The following is a 16,436-nucleotide window of genomic DNA, read 5'->3' as shown; positions in this document are numbered from 1 at the left end:
TTTGGACTCAGTTTCAGAGGTTCAGTCCATGGATGGCCCACTTCATTGATCTGGGCCCAAGGTGAGGCAGGACATCATGGTGGAAGGATGTAGCCAAAGAGCTCTGCTCTGCTCATGGCAGCCAGAAAGCAAAGAAAAGGTGGGGCTGCAGAGGAAAAGAACCCTTTTAGGAGAACCCCACTAACTCACTTCTTCTAGCCATACCCTAACGTGTATGGATTGATTAGGTTAAAGCTCTCATAGTCCAATCATTTCACCTCTGAATATTCCTGCATTGACACAGGAGCTTTTGTGGGCCCCCTCATATCCAAACCGTAACATCTGAGAACAGTGCTGCCTTGCACCCAGCTCAATGCATGCTCATTTCTCAGGAGGAAGAACAGTCTGGATTGGGTTTGCACCCTCAAATTTCCTTCTGCCCAGAAACAGGTGAATTAAGACATAAAGCAGACGTTCTCTTACCTCCTACAAGGACATTTGGCTGCAGAGATACTTTTGATGCCATGGTAAGGTGATGGTGGTGTGTGTTACTGTATCTATAGGTTTAGAGGCCAGGGATACCGTTCAACATCCTGCGATGCATTAGACAAGCCTTGACAACAGGAAATTACCAAGGCCAAATGTTACTAGTGCAAAGGATGAGGAATCCTGCTTTAGAGAACATTGATAGGTAGAGTGTAAGACAATTATTTGGTAGAGCTTTAAGGTGGAGTAAGACATGTAAGGTCATGGGCAGTAACTACCCCAGCATTTATGCTGCCCCATACCCCACTCCTCTTTCTTACTTCTCAAAGTCTGTGACCTTAAGATTATAAAGTCTATTCTGTGTCCACGTGGGACTGTAAAGGATGCTATGGGCAAAGGAAAGAAGACACCTCCTTCTTTGAGTATTTTTTCCCTGAATTTAGGATTTCAGGCCCATTGGCTCAAATAGGCTGCCGATTCACTCACTCTGAAGGAATAAAGGGAGATGGAAATACTAGCCTTCATGTTTGCACTGTGAATTTCTAATGGATGAGAGTCATTCCTGACCATATCGTCTCTGAGCCTCTCCTATTTACCACTGCTGTTTATAGTCTCATTTCCTTCCTTCTCTTTTCATAATATCTTTCAAAGTGGAAGCTAATGTGAATTTTGGTTCTCTCCAATTCCTAACTGGTTGACTAATGCCATCAGATTGAATTAATTTGAACTATTAAGCATGAAGTACATATTATCATGGAGCTTATTCCAGATGTATTATTGTTAGTTTAATTGTTATGGCTAATCATTGATTGTGGTTTCTCTGGTTGCTTGAAATAATAATAATAATAATAATAATAATAATAATAATAATAATACTCTTTTTTATAATGCCTTTCATTGGAGGATCTTGAAAAGCCTGCATCCTGGAATCACTTATTGTAAAATTGTCATTATCTTTGTATTCTCATTTGGCTGAAGTTTAGGGAGGATTATGCCAGAGTATGATTTTAACAGCCAAGAAAAATTTATATTCATGAATCATGCTAGTTTTTTATTTTTGCAATTTACCAGCATAGAGAAATAGGAGGAAGGGGAATTTAGCCCACTGAAATATTCTTTCCAGAGAGCAATCCTGTGCCTTTTATAATAATTCTGAGGCCTTTGTGTTGGCCTGGAATTGGCTTGATATGGTGGGTTTTAATTGTAACTGATGCTCATTTTCTATTCTGTCTTTTGAACCAAGGCATTTTGGTTCTTTCTCTCTGTGTGTATGTGTGTTTTAAGCCTTTAAAAGAGTTAAAGGTTCTTTGGCTACTGCTCATTGTTAGATCACCTTTCAAAAAGTTTAAAATATGTGAGAAATATAGTGCAATATATCTGTACTTAAACATGTATTTACATATGCAGAAGGTTGGTCATTAGGAAGAAGAAGACTGTTGAAGTATAGTTTGATCTCTGGATGTTCAAATACTTTTGTAGAGAAGGAGACAGAAGGTAAGGGCAAGTGGCTCCCAGCTCACGTATTTCTTGTTGCCCGGCTGAGCACTCGGGAGGTCTGACCTTTTTTTAGCAGCTGAAATTAATTGCTCCCATAAAGAAGTTGCTTTAGCAAAATGATTATGACAGGTTTATAATGGAATCTTGATGAGTTTTGTTAAATCAACACTTAACCCTAAGGACTGGAGTCATCTTTAGACGTGTTACTCTACCTCTTTCCAGTGCTAGTTCAGGCAACTTGGATTTCCCCAGAAGGTCTGAGTCTGGATTGGGTGATAGGTGAAAAGTGTCCACCATCTGGCTACTGTCAAAAGGCCCAGGGGAAATGAATTGCTGGACTTCTTTCTACACAGATTTATATTGTCCCTTTCCAGTTAAGAAGTGAGGCCATGGACATGTCCCTTGAATAATGGACACTCTTCTTGTCACTCAGCACGCTTTCTCCCAGAAGTCTTGGAGACCACAATGAGAAAAAGAGTAAAGCAGTTGTTTCTACTTTGGTTGCACATAGTAATCTCCTGCAGAGCTTTAAGAACACAAGGGTGACAGGGTCCTACCCCCAGAGATTCTGACTTAATTGATCTTGGACAGAGCCTGATCATTAAAAGGCTTAAGTTTTCCCTGTTGTTTTAAATTGTTAGTCCATGTTGAACATTGCTTGCAGTAGTCCAGTTTTGAAAATATGTAATAACTGGTACAACCCTGAACTCTTTCTCTCTGCCAAGCACTGTGTGAAAATGCTTCACTGTGTGAAAATTCGTATGTTTGATAACCATCTGGGTGAACATGCATTAGTTCATAATTCATGTATTCAACAAATATTTATGGGGTATAGGCAATGGCCAAGCAGTGTGTGTTGGTTTTGGGGGAGTACTTTGAGGATTGATGTCATTTGAACTGACATCAAGGAATCAATTAGGTCAAGAGGGGAGAAGGTACTGCATGCAAGGATGGTGACTTTTGCAAATGTACTATAATGAGAAGGAGGATGGTTAGTTCAAGGAAGGCAAAGAAAACCCATACTTCTGAAGCAAGGAAGCCAGGCGGAGAATAATGAAAGATAAGACACTTGTGAACAGGGACCACCCGGCAGAAGTTGTAGGTTTGCTAAAGGCTGTTGGCCTTTATTTTCAGATCAATTGGATGCTCTAGTCACATTTGCATTTCTTAGAAGATCTTTCTGGTTGTAGTAAGGAAAACAGAAAGAAGAAAGCAGTAGGGGCTGCATTGAAATGAGTTGCATAGTCTTTGCAGTAGGTCTGGTGAAAAATGAAAATGGTTTATTAGACTATGGTGGAAAAGGGCATTCTTGGGCCAAGATGACTTGGAGATGGATTCAGAGGATAAGGGAGGAAGATGCCTTTATCTTCAATTTTACTGCTATTTAGTATTATTATGCCAGTTTACAGATGAGCTAATGAGAATTTGTGTATACTTTTCAAACTTTAAAGTATGTAGGGATCACTTGAAGATCTTATTGAAATTCAGATTCTGACTTAGTAGGTTGTAATGGAGTCTGCAGTTCTGAATTTCTAATATGTCCCAAATGGTGCAATGCTGATGGTCTATGATATGCTCAGAGACAACGGACTTAGAGAAGTGAAATAACTATTGAAGATGTAGTATATTGGAGGAGCTTGAACCTTGTCTGTCTGTCTTAAAACCCACAATCTTAATCATAAATTCTACAATTTAAAAGCTAAACCTGGGAAGATTATATACCATTCTGAGAAGTTTGAATTTTAACTATAGGCAACCGGCAGTCATTAAAAATGTGTATGTAGGCAGGGTTCATTCAGAAAATTTAAATTATGGTTTATGGATGTATTTCCTCTAAGTATTTTGTTTGTTTTTGATGATACAGATCTAGGTCAAATTGGAGTCAGTAAAAGAAAAAGGAAGCCTCCAAACTTTGTAAGTAATTGTGATGGTTTATTAGATCATCTACCCTGCAATGAGGGCAATAATTGGCTCTTATTTAGTGTTTCCTGCCCAACCATCCCAAGGCACTTTACTAAGAAGCATCATCTTTCTTTCAGAGCTGAAAGGCTGATGGAGAAGAGCTAAGGGATCTGATATTGTGGGCCTGACTTCTGGGCATGCTTTCATTATTTCTGTGGGATCTAGACTCTTCTTTCACTGTTCAGATATATACCTGACCATTGGCCTTAACTACTAGAAGTATCTGTATCAATATTTCCTTGAATGTGTCCCATGGAGACATTTTTCTCCTTCTTGGAAATGTGTAATGCACATCAGTGCAGAAGGGCTCTGAGAACTCCCACTGTAAAAGAATTTATTTAACTCTGTATAACTTCGTGGTTTTCCAATGTAACTTGACCTTAAAATGACCCCCAACATTTTTCTCCCTCCAAACTCCTAACATTCCATTAGCTCTTCTGTCTGGTGGGCTTTATGAAATGCTAGTCTGTACTCACAGATAACTATAGTCTTTGAGTACATTAATATCAGTTGCCTGGGGCTGTGTTCTGGCAGATTTGACATTGTAGCATCTGCAATAGGAGAGCCTAGTTTTTACTTTGCCTTTCCATAGTCTGGTGACCCTACAACTGTTAAAATATATATCTGTCCTTGGGGGGTTAGTTTGAGGAAAAAATGCTAATTTATTTGCATGTTTCCCTGTCATCTGGAAGGGTTGAGCTGTATGTTTATTTCTTTGTTGCCACATGTTTAATTCTTTTGTGGCAGTCATGGAATCTTCCTTCTCACTCTGCTTTGTGTAAAAAAAAAAAAAAATCCTAGTAATAGGATTATTATCAGACATACATTTACATTGAATCATTTCTTTTAACATTAAGTATATAACATGGAACTTTTGATTTTTAAAAACCTGAATCAGTTTGGTAATTTGAACGAGATTTGTCTTTTCTTTTGAAGGATTTTGCATAAGATGGAAAAAAATCAGAAAGATGATATATAGTTAGCATTCATATAAAACCGGAAAATTCTGGCTAACTAAATTTCAAGATGTTGGTGGAATAACATACAAGGTTGAAATTCAATATTATACTGAAAGATTGAAAACAAGCATTACTAACAGAGGAGGGTAAAGAGTTGCATTTTTTTATAAAACAGTTATTGGTCTATTTTAAAATATGAATTTATAGCTATTGAATAAACTGTGCCTACGCAATGTCTGAATTTCCTGAGCAGTCAGTTTGTCTGTTGTGTTCAGCTTTTGTAGAGTTGATCTCTCCTAATCAACTCTAGCATTTTTCATCTAGGAAAATGACTCTCACCTTTTGGTGGGCAAGTGGAATCCAACCATGAAGCTTCTTGAAAATACAGATGCTTAAGCTTCTGCCTGAGAGATTCTAATTAGGTTTAGCCTGGCACTCAGACATCTATGTATTCAATTCTAGACAGGTAATTCAGACACACATAGTTTAAGAAGAGCTGTACTAGGTAGGACACTCTTTAAGATTCTAATATAGCCAAGATTCACATAAATTGTTAAAAACGTAACTTCCAAGCTATAACCTTGGGAAACTGTATACCTTTGTGCAAGGTGTACAGTATACAACCTTTTTGATGTTCAGGTATCCCTGCCTCATCCTCAGATATTCTGCTTTAGTAAGCTTAATCTGGATTGTAGAAATATGCATTTTCTTCAGCTTTACTATATTTGACAAATAAACATTGTCAGTATTTTCCAGTATTTATAGTATTCAATGTGATGTTTTGATATAAGTATACATTCCAAAATTATTAAATCAAGTTAATTAACATATCTATCACTTCACATACCTATCATTATTTTGTGGTGAAAACAGATTTTAACTGCTCAGCAATTTTTATATTATGAAGTTATTATTATTGATAGTAACTATACTGTATAATAGATCTCCAGAACTTATTTATTTGAATGAAATTTTGTACCCTCTGACCAATATCCACCTTCTGTTCCCTCACATTCCCTAGTAGCTACTTCTACTCTCTACTTGTATGAGTTCAATTTTTTTCAGAACCTATACCTACATGAGAGCATGTAGTAATCGCATTTCCCGGCTTGGCTTATTTAACTAGCATAATGTCCATTCATGTCAGAAATCACAGAATTTCCTTTTAAAAGCTGAATAGTATGCCATTGTATATATACCACATTTTCTTTATCCATTCATCAGCCAATGAATCATGAAAGGACACTCAAATTGATTCATATCTTGGCTATTGTGAATATGCTACAATGAGCATGAGAATGCAAGTATCTCTTCAAGATACTCATTTCATTGACCAAATTATGTTATGCACATGTACAAATATATCACAATGAGTCCAACTATGTACCAATAAGAAGATTCTTATTTTATATTCTTTGGATACATACCCAGAAGTGGGATTGCTGGATCATGTAGTAGATTTATTTCAAATTTTTGAGGATTTCTACTCTATTTTCCATAATGACTGTGCTAATTCACATTCCCACAGAAGTGTATGAGAAATAAAAGGCATTTTTTTCTTCTCATCCTTTCCCATACTTGTAACCTTTTGTGGTTTGAGGACAGACATTCTAACAGGTGTGAGGTGATATCATCTTATTGGGTTTTCATTTGCACTTCCCTAATGGTTAATGATGTTGAGCATTTTTTAAAAGCCTATTGGCCATTCGTATGCTTTCCTTTAAAAACATCTGCTTAGGACCTTTGCCCATTTTTAGTCAGGTAATTTGTTTTCATAGTATTGAGTTATTTGAGTTCCTTATATATTTTCTATATTAACTCCTTATTAGATGTATGGTTTGCAAATATTTTCTCCTATTCTGTAGATTGTCTCTTTATTCTTTTGATTGTTTCCTTTGCTATGAAGAATTAGTTTGATATAATCCCATTGTTCTATTTTTGCTTTTGCTGCTTATACTTTTGGGATCATATATAAATAATAATAAAAAATCCTTGCCCAGACAAACATCATGTAGATTTCCCCTATGTTTTCCTCTAGTAATTTTATAGTTTCAGTTGTTATATTTAGTCTGTAATACAATTTGAGTTTATTATGGGGGTTTGTGATAAGTTTCATTCTTCTGTTTATGATTACCCAATTTACCCACTGCCATTTATTGTAAAAGCTGTCCTTTCCCCATGTGTGTTCTTGATACCTTTGTCTAATTCAGTTGACTGTAAATATGTGTGGATTTATATTTGGGCTCTCTGTTCTGTTCTTAGTCCACTTGTCTGTTGTTGTATTATACCATGCTTTTGATTACTATAGCTTTGTAGTATATTTTGAACTCCAGAATAAGGTTGGGTACGCCTTATATGAAATGCTTGGGAACAGAAGTATCTCAGATTCTGGAGTTTTTCAGATTTTAGAATACTTACATAGAGTTTACTGTTCAGATATTCCTAATCTGAAAATCTGAAATACTGCAAAATTTGAAATTTTTGAATGTCATGTCAGTCCTCAGACTTTGGATTTTAGATTTTCTGATTAGAGATTTTCAACCTGTAGGGTGATGCCTATGCCTTTTTTCTTTTTGCTCAAGATTGCTTTGGGAGCGGCCGCTGAAATAGCTCAGTTGGGAGAGCGTTAGACTGAAGATTGCTTTGGGTATTTGTGGTATATATTGTGCCACATGAATTCTTGAGATGTTTTTTCTGTGAAAAATGTCCTTGATATTTTGGCAGGGATTGCATTGACTCTGTAGATCACTTTGAACATAAGATCATTCTAGCAATATTTTTCTTTGAATTCATGAACAATAAATTTATTTCCATTGGTTTATATCTTGTCCAGTTTCTTTCATCAAGGTTTAATGATTTTCATTGTACAGATGTTTCACCTTTGATTAAATTTATTTCTAAATATTTTTATACTATTGTAAGTGATATTTTTTTCTCAATTTCTTATTCAAATAGTTAATGAATAGAAATGCTATTGGTCCTTGTATAATCATACTGTATCTTGGAACTTTTCTGAGCCTTTTTATGGTATATTTAGGGTTTAACGTCAATAGGTTTGTGTTATCTGCAAACAAGGAAATTTTTACTTTTAATTGGATTTCTTTTCTTTTTCTTTCCCAATTGTACATGCTAGAACCCCCAGGACTATTTTGAATAGGAGTGATGAGAGTGGGCATCCTTGTCTTGTTTCTGATCTCAGAGGAAAGGTTTTTGGCATTTCACCATTGTGTATGGTTTTATTAATGGGCTTGTCATACTTGGCCATAATTATGTTCAGATACATTCCTTCTCTACCTAATTTATTGAGAATGTTTTTAACCATTAAAGGCATCAAAGTTTGTCATATTTTTTTCTGCATCTATGGAGATGATTATATGATTTTACCCTTCATCATGTTAGTGTGGTATATCACATTAATTAATTAGCATAAATTCAATCATTCTTTCATTCCAGGAAAAAAAAATCCCACTTGATCAAGGTGTGCAAGGTGTGTGATCCCTTAAAGAGGCTAGTATTTGGAACTCACTTTGATAGTGGTTTGTTATGGAATTTTTGCATCTATGCTCATCAGATATTTTTAAAATTTTTTATTTGTTTTAATTAGTTATACATGATAGTAGAATGCATTTATGCACTTTGATATATCATACATAGATGGGATACAATTTCTCATTTTTCTGAGTGTCCATGTTGCAGAATCATATTGGTCATGTAGTCATATATATATATAGTAATAATGTCTGTTTCATTCTACTGTCTTCCCTATCCCCACAACCCCATTCCTCCCCTCCCATCACTTCCCTCTACCTAATCTAAGGTAACATTATTCTTCCCTAGTGTCCCCACCACCTTATTGTGAATTAACATCCGCATATTAGAGAAAACATTCGGCCTTTGGTTTTGTGGGATTGGCTTATTTCGCTTAGCATGATATTCTCCAACTCCAACTATTGAACTGTAATTTTCTTTTTTTTTTTAATTTTTATTTATTTATTTTTTATTGGTTGTTCAAAACATTACAAAGCTCTTGACATATCATATTTCATACATTTGATTCAGGTGGGTTTTGAACTCCCAATTTTACCCCAAATACAGATTGCAGAATCACATCGGTTACACATCTACATTTTTACATAATGCCCTATTAGTAACTGTTGTATTCTGCTACCTTTCCTATCCTCTACTATCTCCCCTCCCCTCCCCTCCCATCTTCTCTCTCTACCCCATCTACTGTAATTCATTTCTCTCCTTGTTTATTTTCCCATTCCCCTCACAACCTCTTATATGTAATTTTGTATAACAATGAGGATCTCCCTCCATTACCATGCAATTTCCCTTTTCTCTCCCTTTCCCTCCCACCTCATGTATCTGTTTAATGTTAATCTTTTCTTCCTGCTCTTCCTCCCTGCTTTTGAACTGTAATTTTCTTATTGTGTTTTTGACTAGCTTTGGCATCAGGGTAATTCTGACCTTGTAATATCAGTTTAGAAGTATTCCCTCCTTAACTTTTTGGGGAAGTTTTATAAAAGGATTGGTGTTTATTTTTTTTAAATGTTTGGTAGAATTCAACAGTGAAGCTAGTAGGTTTTCTTTGTTGGGAGTTTTTTATTTTGTTTTTACTCATTCAAGTTCCTTATTCATTATTGATCTGTTTAAATTTTCCATTTATTTGTGAATAAGTATTGGGAGGCTATTTATTCATTTCTTTTAGGTTATCAAATTTGTTGGCATGTAGTCTCTTATTTAGTATCAATTGTAATATCTCTTTTTTCATTTCTCATGTTAGTGAATTTTTTCCTTAAACTAGCTAAAGGTTTGTCACTTTTGTTTAAACCCAACTATTCATTTTATTGGTCTTTTCTTTCATTTTTCTAGTTTTTATTACATTCATTTTTGTTCTGATTTGCATTATTTCCATCCTTCTGCTGACTTTGAACTTAGTTTGTTCTTGTTTCTCTAGTTCCTTGAGGTTAACCTTCAGTGCTTATTTGGGATCTTCTTTCTAAAAGTAGGATTATGGCTACAAAATTTTCTCTCAGAACTGCTTTTGCTGTATTCCATACATTTTTGTATGTTGTGTTTCCATTTTTATTTATCTCATGATATTTGATTTTGCATTCAGGAGTTTGTTGTTTTATTTCTACATTTGTGCATTTTCCAGTTTTATTTCTCTCATTGATGTCTATTTTCATATTTTTGTCATCAGATACTTATTATAATTTCAGTCTTCTTTAAATTGTTAAGACTTGCCTTCCAATGTGTTTTTGCATGTAGATAGCTGTTCAGTTTGCTCTTCCTGTGCCAGCATGAGTGCTGGAATGCACCAGTCCCGACTTGTTAGGGACATGAATTTTAAGCAAGTATTCCACATGATTTTGCTATAAATGTTTTAAGAATCATATTTTGAGAGTCATGACTCTAGAAATATGATTTAAAGTAAGTAGATTCTATGGATGGTTAATTAAGTGGAGCTCTTGGCTACTTGTTTGGATAAAGACTTAGGGGGTAGAATTGAGTTGGCCACACCTTCCTTGTCAGAGATGCCATGTGGCCACATAGGGTGGGGAACCCCCAAGCTGTGAACAGACCATGCTGTTTCCAAAGATCTTCTTGCATACCCTTGTTGTAGATCAGTCATAACATTTTTCATGCTGTAGTTAGGAATGTATCCATCAAGAGGAGCAGTGTCTTTGCCTGTGAGCAGGTCAAATGGATTTTCCATGGCCATGACTGCCTGGAAGAGGCATCGATCCTGCACACATAATCTGAAGGGACTCATTGACTTTAAATTATAAGGAAAAGATGGTGAACATTGCAGGACAATGGACCTAACTTGTGAATTAACATGCCCAGAGGATAAACTATAAAGTGGTGATTAGAACTTTACTTTATGTCTCTATCATTTTTGTCAAACTAGACTCTGAGTCCAGAGCAACCGTTCCCAAAAGGTGGCTTATAGAGCCCTGAGAATCCCTGAGACCCTTTCATGAAATCTGCAAGGTAAAAATTATATTGCTATAATACTAAGTTGTTATTTGTCTTTTTCACTGTGGTAGCATTTACTAATGGCACAAAAGTAATGGCAGGTAAAAATACTAGGACCATAGCATGAATTAACACAGTGTCACCAAACTAGACTATTTATCATTTATTCTTTACCACCACATACTTATTGTTAAAAAAAAATAAAAGCCAATTTCATTGAAGAATATCCTTGATAAACAGTAAAGTTTAGTAACTTGATTAAATTTTGATAGTTGAGTACAATTTTTTTATAGGACTGTGTGCTAAATTATAAGCAAACATAAAGAGCTGCTGCTGTGTACTGAAGTATCATGACTATCTCAAGGAAGACCCTTGTGAGATTGGGTGGTGATCAGAACTAAGAACTGTTCATACAGAATACCATCTTTTTTAAAAAAAATTCATAGGAACTACTGAAATATATAGACAGATATTTTCAAATGAATGTACAAAACGAGCCTGTCACTTTAAGTAAACCAATGGACATATGGGCTGCCAATGATACAGTTGAGATTTTCAAGAAAAATCCAAAATGTGGAAAACGTGTCTACCACCATAAGCTTGACAGCTTCCCAATTCTTAAAGACTTTCCTGATGAGATCAATGATGGTATTAACAAAAGTAATTCTTTTTTATGTCATATAATGAAATTTGTCAACATTTGAAAGATAAGCATAATGTAGTGAGCCAATATTTTTGATCAAAAGAATGTGTACTATTAACAAAATTTTGCACAGAGGATCCATTCGAAGTGCCACATAGACATGGATTTTCACATAAGAGAGTAGAAAGATCTTCTTGATAATGGTTTCAGAATGTACACATCAGCTAACAATTAAAGAAACCCTCCATTGTCAAGTTTTCACACAGTACGAGAGAAAATATCCAGTTATTCGAAAAAGCCAAAAATACTTCTCCTGAATTTTCTTGGTATATTTCAACCACAATCATACATCACCACACAATACAGAGGCAGATAGGAGAATTTACTTGTTTTATTTTAAGCTAAATAGTAAAATAAATTTCAAAATATGAGACATGGTTCTTCTCACTAGTTCTTTTGTTTGTATGTTTTGGAAAATGTATTATGTATATGTACATGTAACAAATTTAGTATGTATGTATGCATGTATGTATTTACATTAGGGATTGAAGCCAAGACCATGTCTATGCTAAGCACATGCTCTACCATGGAGATATGGTCCTAACCCCTAATATAGTTATTATAATGAATTATTAGTGTTTTGAAAGTTCTCTGTTTAATTTCTAATATGATAAGTATATATAGATATAACCCACAAAGTTAAAAACTCTTTGAGGGCTTTCAACTATTCTTGAGAGTATAAAAGTGTCCTGAGACTCAAATGTTGGAGAGCTGCTATCTAGAGGAATATTTCCTGGAGCATGCTCCGTAGAATGTTCTCCCTTGAAATGCTCTACGGAAACTCCATGAAGCAGCCAGAAAGCAAAGGCAACATAAAAGAATAATAATTTGTAAATATGTTTCGAAATGTTCCCAGATATGGCCCATAATGGAGATTCACAGTTCATACTAACACATTCAAAATTCAACTTGAACTTTCCTAAACTCTCACTCTTCCCTAAATTTTTTGATCATGAAAATGTTTTCCCCATGGAATAAGCTTTAGGAAATACTGTTTCCTTGCCAATAAGTACTATCATAACAAGCAGTACGCAACAACTGTTCATTGGCTCCTAAAATCTGGAATTTTGATTTAAGGGGCAATCATATTTTCCTTTACATCAAAATCAAGACAGAAGGTTCTGGGGCTGAGGATATAGTTCAGCAATAGAGTGCTTCCTTAAGGACACCCATTTCTGCCAAAATAATAATAATAACAACAACAATAATAATAAAGAAAACCAATGAAAGCTAATCTCAAGGTAAAACAGATGTGAGATAGTAGGTGTAATACAGAAGCATTTCCTAGAAACAACTTGTCTTTTTTATTTTTCATTCCTGAAGGGTAATTGGTTTTATGTTATTCATTGTCTTATACATGTAGGTGTAAGTAAGATGGAATTTCACTTAGAAATAAATGTTGTCAACTTGTTGAAAAAAAAAAAAGAGGTAAAGCAGATAATATAATAAAAAGGTATGTAAAAAAAGAAATTTCTGTCTTCAAAGCTACCAAAGGTAAAAGGTTTAAAAACACCAGAACATGATAGCACTGTATTATGACTTTCCAGTTTTATGAACTTGGATTGTTTATCAATTCTCAATAGAGAGGCAAATCCATGCTAACCAATGATGTTAAGAACATGTTCCTGGATCTTGTACACAAATAGACTTGGTGAGGGGCACTTTGCTGGGTCAGAAGACGACACAGCAAGCTGTTACCTTTCCTTGAAATAAATGTCTTTTTGGTAGGACTGATTTCTTCTTTCTGTGTCAATGGTGACTTACTCATATATGCTAATATGATTTGATGTTGTTAGTGGAAATGAGCGGGGTCAGTTTTTGTTACCAGATATATTTCTCCTTATAAGTTATGGTCAACCAGGATTCTAGTTTAGAAATTGGCCTGTTGATAGCAATTCCTTAATTCCTAGTATAATGTTATACTTGAAAGTAAGCTTTGCTAACTACTATATTTCAATGTCTAGGAATCTTTCCTAAGGAATAAGCAGAATATGAGTTTAAAATGTGTTTATGAAGATGGTCTTCAGAGGATTGTTTATGATACCCACAATTGAAAACAACTAAATAGTTGACAAATGTGGAAACCATTGATAATTATCATATTTACATAACAATGCCATGTAGGCATTAACAATTTTAGTTTTTGAAGGCTATTAAAAATATGAGACTGGAGTCAAGAAAGCAGAAAAAGGGGGTGGCTTTCCAGGCTGCTCTGTTGGCATGAAACCAAGACAGGAGGTTGGCATGAAACCAAGACGGGAGGTAAGGCAACTTCTCAGTAAAGTGGGTGGAAAAAGAAAGGGGGATGGACTTTACTGGGAATTAATATTGGATATTCAAAGGAGATTGGGGACTCAGGAGGTTGGATATATAATAAGGAAGAAATCCCCTGCCCTCTGCTGGTGCCTACTGGTCCCTTTGAGGGCAAAGTGGAGGGATAGTGGGTTAAAGGGAGCCTGCATTATTAGGAGGCCTGTGGTGTATCTTGATATGGAAAGATCATAAATCAAAGAAAGTGCTAGAATGACCCAAAAGGTGTGCTGCACAACACTCTTGTGTGGGAAAGAGGGTGTGCCTCTCCCAATAGCCCATGGAGAACAGAGGATGAAGCCATATTGCTGTCATACAGCTGGGGCAGCAGCTATGGGTGCCAAGTCCTGGCAAACCTGAGCTGGATCCAAAACTCAGGCCTGACAACCCATGCTGCACATCACAGGGTGTGCCTAGAAGGCCAGGAGAAAATTAGATGCAGCAGAATACATGTCATGGAAACCCTTCCAGCTGCTCCCTACCCCTTGAGTCCTGGTGGATCACAGGACTGGCTGGGAGTGCTGAGCCTGGCCAGGAATTCAAAAGGGCAGTAGCAGGAGTGATTGAGTCTGGGGATTCAACCCAAGAGTTCAAGAAAGGAGATACCACGGGGAACAAAGTGGGTAAAGGATTGGCTGCTCTGCGGCGTGAGTGGAACCAGTCGAGATTCCTGGGGTAGGGTCTCTCAGTGTGGACCCGTAGGTGCTGGGCCCTGGAGGTGCACTGATTTAAAATCTTCAGAACAGAGAACCTGAAACCTACCTAGTCCTAAACCCACCTCCAGGAGCTCTACCTACGGGATTTCCTGTCACAGAGCACTACAGCAACCCGACCCTGAAGGTAGAGCAGACATCACATTCCAGCTCACTCTACCTGTAGTGTCAAGAAGGGAAGCTGAAATTTTCTGAACTCTAACTGGAAACTTGACAAGCAACTCAAAAATAGGAGGGATTTGACAGTCTGCACCCAGTACTCTTGTATATGCTAAATACCTCAAGAAGAAACAGGCATTTGGGAAAGAGAACAAACACATATCTTCACTGACAGCTTTTGGCCAGTGCAATGGAAAAAATTCCTTAACTTTTCATCAAGAACTTTTTTTTCTCTTTAATTATGAGCTGAATGGTCCATGGACATGTATACATATATATTTCTAGCATTTTTGAAAGGCAATTATTTTTCAAGGCTCCGTCTTTTGAGACCTAGGATGCTATATTAGTCTATTTTGGTTGGAGAAAAAAAATATATATAGATTTATAGGTTTTTCTCACTTAGCTGTTTCCCTTATTATATTTTAAAAAAGAGTATAAGTAACAATAAATGTTGGTGAGCATGTAGGGGAAAGGGCATACTCATATATTGCTGGTGGGACTATAAGTTGGTCCAATTGCTGTGAAAAGCAGTATGAAAATTCCTTAGAAAACTAGGAATACACTCACCATTTGACCCAGTTATATACCACTTGTTATATATCGAAAGGAGTTAAAATCTGCATACTACGGTGATGCAGCCACATTAATATTTATACCAGCTCAATTCACAGTAGCTAAGCTATGGAACGAACCTAGGTGCCCTTCAACAGATGAAAGAATAAAGAAAGTGTAGTACATATATACAATGGAATATTATTTAGTCATAAAAAATGACTTTTGGTGGTAAATGGATGAATCTGGAGACTATTATGCTAAGTGAAATAAGCTAATCCCAAAAAACCAAAGGATGAATGTTCACTCTGATATGTGTATGCTAAAACAAAACAAGGGAGGGGGTTAGAATAGAAGTTCATTGGATTAGTTCATTTGTCTAAAGGGAAATGAAGAAAAGGGAGAAGGAATAGAAATAGGAAAGACAATGGAATGAATCTGACACAACATTCCTATGTATGTATATGAATATACCACAGTGAATCTCCACATCATGTACAAAAAAACCCCAATTCTAATTAGAATAAGATATACTCCATGTCTATATAAATATGTCAAAATATATTCTATTGTAATGTATATCTAAAATGAATAAATTTAAAAAAAGAAAAAATGCACTATAATTCAAGTAGGCCCTGATAACTTTTAAGAAAGAATGAAAAAAGGATAAGGAGGAATAAATACTCACCTCTAGATTTATTATCTAAGTTTTCCTACCTTTGTAAGTTGGAACAAGAAGCCACACCAATTAGAGTAGGCAAAAAAACAAAACAAAACAAAAAACAGTGTCCTCCAATTAATGTTAGTAGGATAAAATATTGTGTTATATAATAGCACATTGTTTTCCAAAAGGATTGTCCTGGTTTACATTCTCATTGGCATTATTGGGATTGTTTCTTTCCCAGCATCCTTGCCAACCCTTAGGGTTATTTAAAATAATAGTTTCCAAGATGGTGAAGTTAAAAATGATAGATAATTTTTATATGAAGGAGCCATTCAACAGGGAAGACAGAAGAGTAATTGGCACTTCCAAATGAGATTTGACTTCGATTACTACCTTGTAGGCAGAACTTTTTGCTGCCCTGACTACAAATGAGCTGTTTATGACAACTGAGATCTCTGAGGAATAAA

General features: G+C 35.8%; 1 protein-coding gene across 3 annotated transcripts in view; it reads left to right on the top strand.

Moving 5' to 3' along the window:
- Nucleotides 1-16,436, top strand: part of Fhit (fragile histidine triad diadenosine triphosphatase) — a 1,433,463-nt gene that overhangs the window by 483,242 nt on the left and 933,785 nt on the right. The window contains exon 4 of one of the 3 annotated variants that reach the window (XM_027951322.2): nt 10,801-10,883. The exons of the other annotated variants lie outside the window; for them this stretch is intronic. The gene's annotated coding sequence lies outside the window, so the exon portion shown is untranslated. The remainder of the gene's footprint in view (nt 1-10,800; nt 10,884-16,436) is intronic. 3 annotated transcript variants of the gene reach the window in all.

This window comes from Marmota flaviventris, chromosome 1, assembly GCF_047511675.1.
Source record: "Marmota flaviventris isolate mMarFla1 chromosome 1, mMarFla1.hap1, whole genome shotgun sequence".
Classification (NCBI taxonomy): domain Eukaryota; kingdom Metazoa; phylum Chordata; class Mammalia; order Rodentia; family Sciuridae; genus Marmota; species Marmota flaviventris.
This window is presented reverse-complemented; position numbering and strand designations above follow the sequence as displayed.